A 9,353-nucleotide genomic window follows, 5' to 3' on the forward strand; every position below is an offset into this window, starting at 1 on the left:
TTGATATGAAAACATAATTAGTTCTGAGGTACTGGGACACGCCCAAGCACAAGGTACAAAATTAGAAAACAGGGAATCCAACAACAACAAAAATATTCTTGCATTTAGAGAGAGATCAAATAAATACTCTAACCAAGGGAAGTCACAAATATCCCAGAGCTCATTCCTTCGACTGAACAAAACTAATTTGTTGAGGGCACTGTTCCTATGTGGGGAGTGGAGCCTGGAAAAGTAAAGAGCAAATGTAAATTATGGAAGATCATGGAATGTGAGAGACAACCATATTGATACGGTCATGGCAGAAAACTCTTGATTCAAAGGTTCCAACTTCGCAAAACCAGCAAGCATGCTCCAGAAAAACAGAAATGATCCTCACGTCAACAGATTTACAAGATCTTAAGGGGGATCTAATAAATATACCACAGGAAAACTGAGAGAACCCTTAGAAACATATAGATCAAAGAAAACAGAGCGACAAATAATTTAATACGTACGAGTTTAGTTCATTGGCTTAATGTTGATAGAACAGCAGGGTTTTAACACCAAACAAGGAATATGAATTACAGGGAAGGGCGTAATATAAAACTTCATCATGCAAGGGTAATGTAAATGGTGGATATAAAGTCATTCAACAGAAAATTTTCTAACTGAGAATTTCATTAGGCATGAACTCATGTCAAAACCTATAATGTCAAATCTCTCATTAGATGCGAGAAAGAATAGGAGGAAATAAAAGTGTAATATTACTCGGGACAGCACAGAGCTAATCAACAATTTTTTTCCATTTATATTGAAAATATTATTTTAATTGTTAATCTGACATGATACTAGTCCAGACTGTTGCTACGAGGATATGAAATTATTGCCAAACCCAAACTAGTAATATATCCTGATGCAGTCACCTACTCTATACTATTCAAGTGCAGTCATCTCATTTCATACTATCATAGCGCAATCACCTCTGTAATAGTACTGCAATCACCTCCATTAATTCAATCCCTACTGCAAATCCTACTGCAATCATCACATTTAATACTTACCTACTGCAATACATGTAATTACCTCATTTTATGAGGAATTTACTTTTCAAAATTTAGTATAGGCCCAAAATTTTCAGACTACCAGCAAGAAAGGGAGATTTGAATAAAAACTTCACTACTATAGAAACAGTAAGAAAAAAGTATAACATAGTTACCATTAAGCAGCAGCAACAACTTCCTTAGCAACCTCTTTATCTTCTGCAGCTCCATCAACAGCGGCACTTGCTTCAGTTCCATCTGCATCCTCAGCTGGAGGCTGCACCTGCTCGTCCTCCGGCAATGGCTCCTCTACATAATCATTATCAAAAGCATCCTGGGGCACATCGTAAATCCGCACCTGCGGCTTCGATGGATCCTTAACAAGCACATATTTGCCCTCCTTCAACTTCATACACAGGTCCACAATACTCTTAACAATCCCCCACATGTTCGAAGTATTCAGATTAATCTGCGTAGCAAAATCCTTCGGCTTGTATCCCACAACTGCCAATATCACATGGTTGAAATGATCCCTCGGGTGAACCCTAGAAACATACCCCAACTTCATCATATCAGCACCAGCCAGCAAAGCCTGAGTAGTCCATTTCGCCAACTTATTTGCATTGTTCTTCAACTCAGTTGCCAGAACTGCACCCCTCTGCGTCTCGAGCTTCTGCCTCCAGTCGACACCTGAGTATTTAGGATCAAACTCATTCAATGCGTTCAGTGTCACGAACGACCTCTGATTGTTTATATCCACCACTCCCTGCACCTCACATCTCGAGACAAGATACATATCGTCGGCCATTTTCCACCGTCTATACCTATAAGCAACCGGAGCCACTTCCTCCCCTTCATTAGCAAAGGGGTTGGGCTCCTCGAAAGTCACCTTGTTTGCATCCCTGATCAAAGCCTGCTGCGAGAAGTTCTGGTTGATGTAAGCAGCTTCCACGCTCAAAGAGTGCATGGAATTGATGTCATCCTTGGTATCAGGCAATGGCTCCTGTGACGTCTCATGCACGGCTAGCAAATCAAGCTGAGATCCATCTCTCTTATCAAGGAATAGCTTGTTTCCAACGCGCTGGACAACAATATCCCACGAGTAAACTGATCTAGCGGCGCACATTAGTGTCGACAAAATTGAATCAGTAGCAAAAACCGTCGCTTTATCCTCATTTGCCAAACGCCTAATCACGGGATCATCAGTGGTTGTGACCTTGAAGAAATTGCGGCTCTTGAATCGCTCCAATGGACGGCAATTCTTCGGGGTAATACGATCGTAAGACCTATCGTAGAACTCTAAGCCGCCGCAAATCAACAAATCTTCTGGCTCCGGGACCGAAAAGGAGAGCTTCGAGAAGCTCGAGAAGGGGATTTGATCGAGCATATTCCATTCCGGCTGGATATCGACGGAAGACTTGAACACCGATGACTCGCGGCGCTGCGGCTGCGAGCGGTTGGCGTTGTACAGCCGATCACGGCGGGCGCGCTCCTTCTCGGCATCTCGCTTCTTCGCCTCCTGCTCTTCGTCGCGGCGCTGTGGGAGCTGCGAGCGGGCGTGGTGAGGGTTGAATCGCCACCTTGGGTTGAATTTGGGGCGGTTAGGGTTGTGATGGTGCGATTTGGCGGATGTGTCGACGAGGCGGAAGGAGGAATCCTCATCGGCGGCGAGGGTGGCGAAGGAGTCATCTCCGGAGAAATCGAAGGCGGAATCTGCGCCATGATAGCCGCCCTGCTTGGATCCGGGGCGGCCGGAATTGTTCATGTTCGGGTCCAATCGGCGATGCGCCCCAATTTCTCGGAGCGGGAGAATGGGGGCGAAGGGAACATTGGAGGGGTGGTTGGGGACGGAGAGTCCGGCTGTGGCGGAATCCGGCGGACCCCAGCCATCGGGATTGAAAGGCACGGCACCGATTTCGAATCCTACCATTGTTGCTGCTGTTTGAAATTGAGATAGGTTTTAGGGTTTTCTGTATAAAAGCCCTGGCATTTGAGCTTTTAATGAGTGTTTTGGGCTTATATATTGGGCTTTTTATGGGTCCATAATATATACAATTACGTTTCCAATTTTTTCAAAGGTTGGTTATCTATGGTAATCGAGAGATATGAAGTAGTGCATCAAGATTATCCTGTGATTGCTTGGTGGGTAATTGCTCCTATTAATTTGATACAAGTAGAAGAGTGTCGCAACATAAAACAGTAGATCATCAAAACAGCATATTATAAACCTAACCAAATCAAATCCACCTACAATTTTGCATAATCATAGCCAACAAAAGTAATATATCAGAACTAAAAGAGAATAACTGAGAAATGATTGCACAGCTTTCAAATATCAATTCTAAAATTCAGATTCAACTAAAATGTAAATTACAATATTCAAAACTAAATGAAGTAGAACAAAACAACATTTATTGTCACCTTTTTAATTACAAGCTGAGCCCTACTAAAACTACAAAACCCAGATCACCCAAAACAATCATGAAAATTTAGGTTTGGGCATGGAGGAGGAAGAAGTCTGGTGCACCGGACCGAGTTTGTGAATCCAATGAAGCATCCCTTTTTTATGGTCATGACATGGGTTTTGTACAAGTTTCAGGGTTCCGTCGGGAGCAAGTGAAGACTCAAACTCTTCAAGTACCTTCACAATCTGCCAAAAACTCGGGCCTCTTGTCAGGTTGGGAAGACCAACATTGTTCAATCAAAGCCTTCATGGCAGGTGGGCAATCTACAGGAACAGAAGGCCTCAAGTTCTGCAAAAAAAAAAAAGAATCAGACAAGCCAAGCATGGTTTAGTAAAACATTGTCAAGAATTGGATATTCTAAAATTTCAGACTATAACATGGCCAAATACACAAACATTTGCATTGTCGACTTGTTTCCTCAATATAGAATGATCAACATACTCACTTCTTTGGCGTTCCGGAAATTTTTCTAACCTAAATTGCCAAATCCATCGTCCACCAACAGTTATAGTTTGATTTTATAGCGCAGAATTTCATCTAATGGCCACTAAATTATCTCAGGGGTGTCTTCATAACAAACTAGCAAGGTAGGATTAGACATTCGGCTATAATACATAAGACCATAAAGCCTCAATTTAAACAACCCTAAAAATACAAAATATAGTCTAAAAGTAGATTCACATTAGCCAATAAAACAAATGTTCAAGCTGGGCTATTAATTCAATATACTAAATCAGAACAATGACGCATCTACATAGCATTGTGTCAATATATGTTATATCATGGACACCCAAAATATGCACCAGAAGAAACCACACAACTAATAAAGAACAACAGTCGTACCTTATTCACCACGGCAAAAGCAGCTTGTATAGGTGTCATATCTTCATAAGGGATTTTACCAGCCACAAACTCCGCAAGAATGAGACCAAAGCTATATACATCGACCTTCCTCCCATAGTGCTTTCGCTTGATCATCTCAGGAGCCATCCAACGATATGTACCTGGGTCATCCGCCAGAAGATCACGGCATGCCTCCTCGCAGGCAATACCGAAATCAGCAACTTTGAGGTGGAAATCTTCAGTTAACAGAATATTTTCTGGTTTAAGATCCCTGTGAATAATTCGTTGTGAGTGGATGTATTCCAGTCCTCTTGCAATGTCCAAAGCCATGGAGATTAACTTCGGCAAAGGAAGTGTTTTGTTCTCAAGCTTGTGCAAGTAAGCTCTCAAGGAGCCCTCAGGCAAATACTCTGTTATGACACAATATACAGGTGCATCCCGACATGCCCCTACGAACTACATCCAAACATAATTTTAAAATCAGGCATGTATTAATCCAAGCATATGGATTTTCTCAAGAAACTATAAGAAATTAAATAATGACAAAAACACACCTTGCTAAGCACTTTGACCATTCACAGAGAAAACAATAACCAGATTATTAACAGGTAAACAGAGGATTACTCAGACACAAGTACCTTTATTACATTCGGATGGCGGAGACGAGCCAAGAGAGTAACCTCTCTGCTAAACTGGTTCTCCAACCGAGCACGAAGTGCTCCATTTTCGTCATCATCTGGAACTCTGATAATTTTCACTGCAACAGCCTTATCCATATAAATCCCATGGTAAAGCTGACTGTGTGCCCCATGAGCAAATCTCAACCCGAGAAATAACTTGGAGAGATCAACTGTATGCTCATCTGCAGTTTCCACAGAGGTGACCCTCCCAGCACCATGATCAAAATACTTATTCCATGTTGATTCCTTATGACTCTTCGTCTTATCATGAAACTTAATAGAGGTGAAGTGCCTAAGGGGACTAGAATTACTTGGTGACTTCGACCCAATAATCTTCGGAGTACGAGTAGCCTCTAGGGAATCTCTAGGAATCAACTTCCCATGAATACCCTTCTCTTGATATTTCCCGCGGGGATGTGGGGTCGAGAATTGCCTCTGGTTTGTCCGGGCTTCCTCGAAGGTTTTGGAGAGCTTCACCTCTGGGGTGGGGGACACAGCCCGGTGCTTGTTCTTGGCAAGGCTCTGCTGAACTTGGACAACATTCGGGCCTGCTTTCAGCAGATTAGAAGTCGAATCGGGTCTTTTCAAACTCCGACCTCGGGTTGGCAGAGGTGTAACAGAAATAGAGGCCAATCTGGAAGTATCCAAACGGTTGTAAACAGTATGAGAGAATTTTGTTCTCCTAATCCAAGAACTACCTTCTTCATCCATTCTTGCAAGCTTAAGCTACTTTTATTCACCGATTCCTACTTCTCAATCAAGATTTTCCTCCAAAAAATACCGATATCCCAGAAACAACCCCATCAAACTAGGAAAAGAGAGGAATCGAACTCCATCTCCATCAAGCTTCAACAACCATCAAAACTAAATATATATCGATTTCTACAATAGATCGATCGTACACTTCTAAAATTCAAGCACACACAATACACTTAGCAAAACAATTGCTATATCAATCTTGAATCCATCAAAAACTACCCAAATTGTGCCATACCTCGTCAAAATCTGGCTACAAAACAGCAGAATCAAAACCCTTTCAGCTTCAAAGTCAAACTCCACCTTCCTTCAAAGCCTGGTAATGAACCGCAGAGCAAATGAAAAATAAAATAAAATAAAAATCAACACGCTAACACGGCGAGAGTCAATTAAATATAGCATAACACCAAAAGTGTACTCAAATGGCTTGAAATTAAAGAAACTCCAATCTTCATTATCATTATAACTTATAATACCGCAGTACCCACCAAACAATATTAATTATTGGCGCAATAAAAATACATACGTCCCCCCCCCCCAAAAAAAAAAAAAAAGAGATCAAGTACATAAAGATGGGATCTTGAGTCTTGACTAACCAAAAGGGTATATCTCTGAAAAAAAAAATGCTTAGTCTTGAAATTCAAGAAAAACTCGAAAGGATGCTTGGGTTGAAAAACCCCATAGCCAAATAAAAGGAGATAATTTTCCCAACGTCGAGGTCCATATAGAATAATCACAAATTCAATATCAACGCCACATGAATCAGTCTCCTTTTTCACGTATTTTTGTTAAGATATGTATATAATATACGTGTTTTATACGGAGAGAGGTGAGTGATTCCTTGGTGGACCCGATTAAAGTGGAGCGTGATGGTTTTGGTATGAGGTAGGGTAGGGTCCACTCTTTGAAAAGTCAATAGTGGAAAGAGAGAGAGAAAAGAGGAATACAAAAGTCGCTATTTCAGAATTTACATCGGAGGTAAAGAGGGAGGCATGAAATTGGACCTAAAATTATAGTAAAATCTACCTAAAAAGCAAAAGCTGGGATTTACTTTTACCTTTCTCTTCGTAACGAATTGAAAACGACGATTCCCCAAATATCCAATCCCCAATTTGGCCGCTCAGCCCTAACTTCAACCAATAACAAATTTACCTGGCAGAATCTCTGGACGCCGGTGGCGACGCTCCGGCGCCGCAGTAACGGGAGGCGGGTGGCTGCGTGGGGAAATTTGGATTGGTTAATCAAATTCTAGGGTTTGAATTGATATTGAAATTTTTGCATATAAAGTTGAACAATGCATTAATTTTTGAGAGGAAGCTTGGCTAAACAGAATATTTCGGAAAAGTTGGGAGTTTTGATTCAAAAAATTTCTTTGCGGAAATCGTGTATGTGTAGTACTCACCTAACAACTTATATCTATCTGCTCAATTTAATTTGTTTAACCATAAAAAGCAATTTTTATCGTTATTTATTTAATAATTTTGAAATTATCTTAATTTTCCGAGCCGTTTATGGATTTATTTATTAGTACTATCTTTTAATTGTTTCTACAAGATATTTATGGACTATGTATCAACTTTTTCTTATAGATTTACAAACTCACAACAGAGAATACACGCTTTGGATAAAGATCTTTCGACGTTGCATTAATATTTTGCTCATTATACCCATTATAGATTTACAAACTCATAACAGAGAATACACGCTTTGGTTTGGATAAAGATCTTTCGACGTTGCATTAATATTTTGCTCATTATACCCATTCTTGTTCAAACGGAAAATGTTTCATGTTTAGCTACTTCATCCATCCCAGTTTAAAAGTCACATTTTGTCATTTAAGTCCGTCACAATTTAAGAGTCACATTTAAAATCTTCCATATTTTGATATAAAATTTTACCCCATTATTCATCAAAATTACACCCAAATGTCATTATATATATAAAATAAACCAAAGAAAATGAAAAACATAACCTGCCCCAACCCCCCCGGAACGCCACCCCTCATTTAACTTTGATCTCTCTCTCTCTCCGCCTTCTCGTCTCTCCTCACTCTCATCCGGCGAAACCCTAATCGGCGCCTCCTATAATCTCTTCTCTATATCTGCCATTATCCCATCATCGTTCGATTCTCATGGCCGATGACTGGGATGCAACGTCGGATTTTGAATCGTTGCCATCTTTGGACACCGTAGTCCCTAATACACCATCGGAGGTCATTGTCAGGTGGGAAATCGAACGAGCGGTCGATTGGTACCACCGATAGGGAAATCCACGACCGTTTGGGGGTGTTGACGGGTCTGAAACTCTTCCACCATCTGAGGTCGTCGACGGATCTGAAACTCTTCCACCGTCTAAGGTCTTCGACGGATCTGAAACCCAACCACCGTCTGAGGGCTTTCACGGATCTGAAAATCAACCACCGTTCCAGCCCTATGACGACTCTGAAACGCAGGCACCGTCCCAGCCCTATGACGACTTCGAAACGCAGGCATCGTCCCTGCCCTTTGACGACTCTGAAACTCAGCCACCGTCCCACCCCTTTGACGACTCTGAAACTCAACCACCGTCTTCATCAAAGGTGGAGTACACCGAGAATGAAAAAGCAATGTTGTTGATCTTGTTACCTAGTCTCAAGGATCTCATCTAATCTGTGAGTATTTTTTTCAATTCTAAGCCCCCCATGTGTAGGGTTTGGAGGTTGTTTTTAGGGAATTGATTGAGGGTTATTGCTGACTTGGCTATGTTGGTTTGTATGCTCCTCTATGATGAAGTTTTTCTGAGAGTAAAGCATGCTAATCTATGTATTCTCTGCATTGGTTGAATTATTGTGAATTTAGCCACTCATGTGATGGTTTGGAGGCTCTGATTTGCAATGTTTGTGGTCTTTGAATGGTTTGTTGGCTCTGATTTTGTGTTATTACTCCTCTGTGATAAAGTTTTTCTGAGAGTTAAGTATGCTAATCTATGTATTGTCTACATTGGTTGGATTATTGTGAATTTAGCCACCCTTGTGATGGTTTGGAGGCTCTGATTTGCAATGTTTGTGGCCTTTGAATGGTTGTTGGCTCTGATTTTGTGTTATTGCTCCTATGTGATGCAGTTTTCTGAGAGTAGAGCATGCTAATCTATGTATTCTCTGCTTTGGTTGCATTATTGTGAATTTAGCCACTCATGTGATGGTTTGGAGGCTCTGAGTTGCAATGTTTGTAGCCTTTGAATGGTTTGTTGGCTCTGATTTTGTGTTATTGCTCCTTTGTGATGCAGTTTTTCTAAGAGTAAAGCATGCTAATCTATGTATTCTCTGCATTGGTTGGATTATTGTGAATTTAGCCACCCCTTTGATGGTTTGGAGGCTCTGATTTGCAATGTTTGTGGTCTTTGAATGGTTTGTAGACTCTGATGTTGTGTTATTACTCCTCTGTGATGAAGTTTTTCTAATGATAAGCCACCCCTGTAATAGGTTTGGAGGCTTAAGCCATATGATGAACTTTTCTGATGGTTTTTAAACAAAAACACACACCTACATCACTTACACCTGGAATTCATACAAAATGCAGCTTATAAATTTAAGGTTGGCAGCAGGTTTAATA

At 40.9% G+C, this 9,353-nt stretch overlaps 2 pseudogenes; both read right to left on the minus strand.

Moving 5' to 3' along the window:
* Nucleotides 1–2,992, minus strand: LOC121788615 (annotated as a pseudogene).
* Nucleotides 2,993–3,345: 353 nt separating this feature from the next.
* On the minus strand, nucleotides 3,346–6,285 carry LOC121788631 (annotated as a pseudogene).
* Nucleotides 6,286–9,353: the final 3,068 nt, after the last annotated feature.

The sequence above is a fragment of the Salvia splendens genome, unplaced genomic scaffold, assembly GCF_004379255.2.
Source record: "Salvia splendens isolate huo1 unplaced genomic scaffold, SspV2 ctg1101, whole genome shotgun sequence".
Classification (NCBI taxonomy): domain Eukaryota; kingdom Viridiplantae; phylum Streptophyta; class Magnoliopsida; order Lamiales; family Lamiaceae; genus Salvia; species Salvia splendens.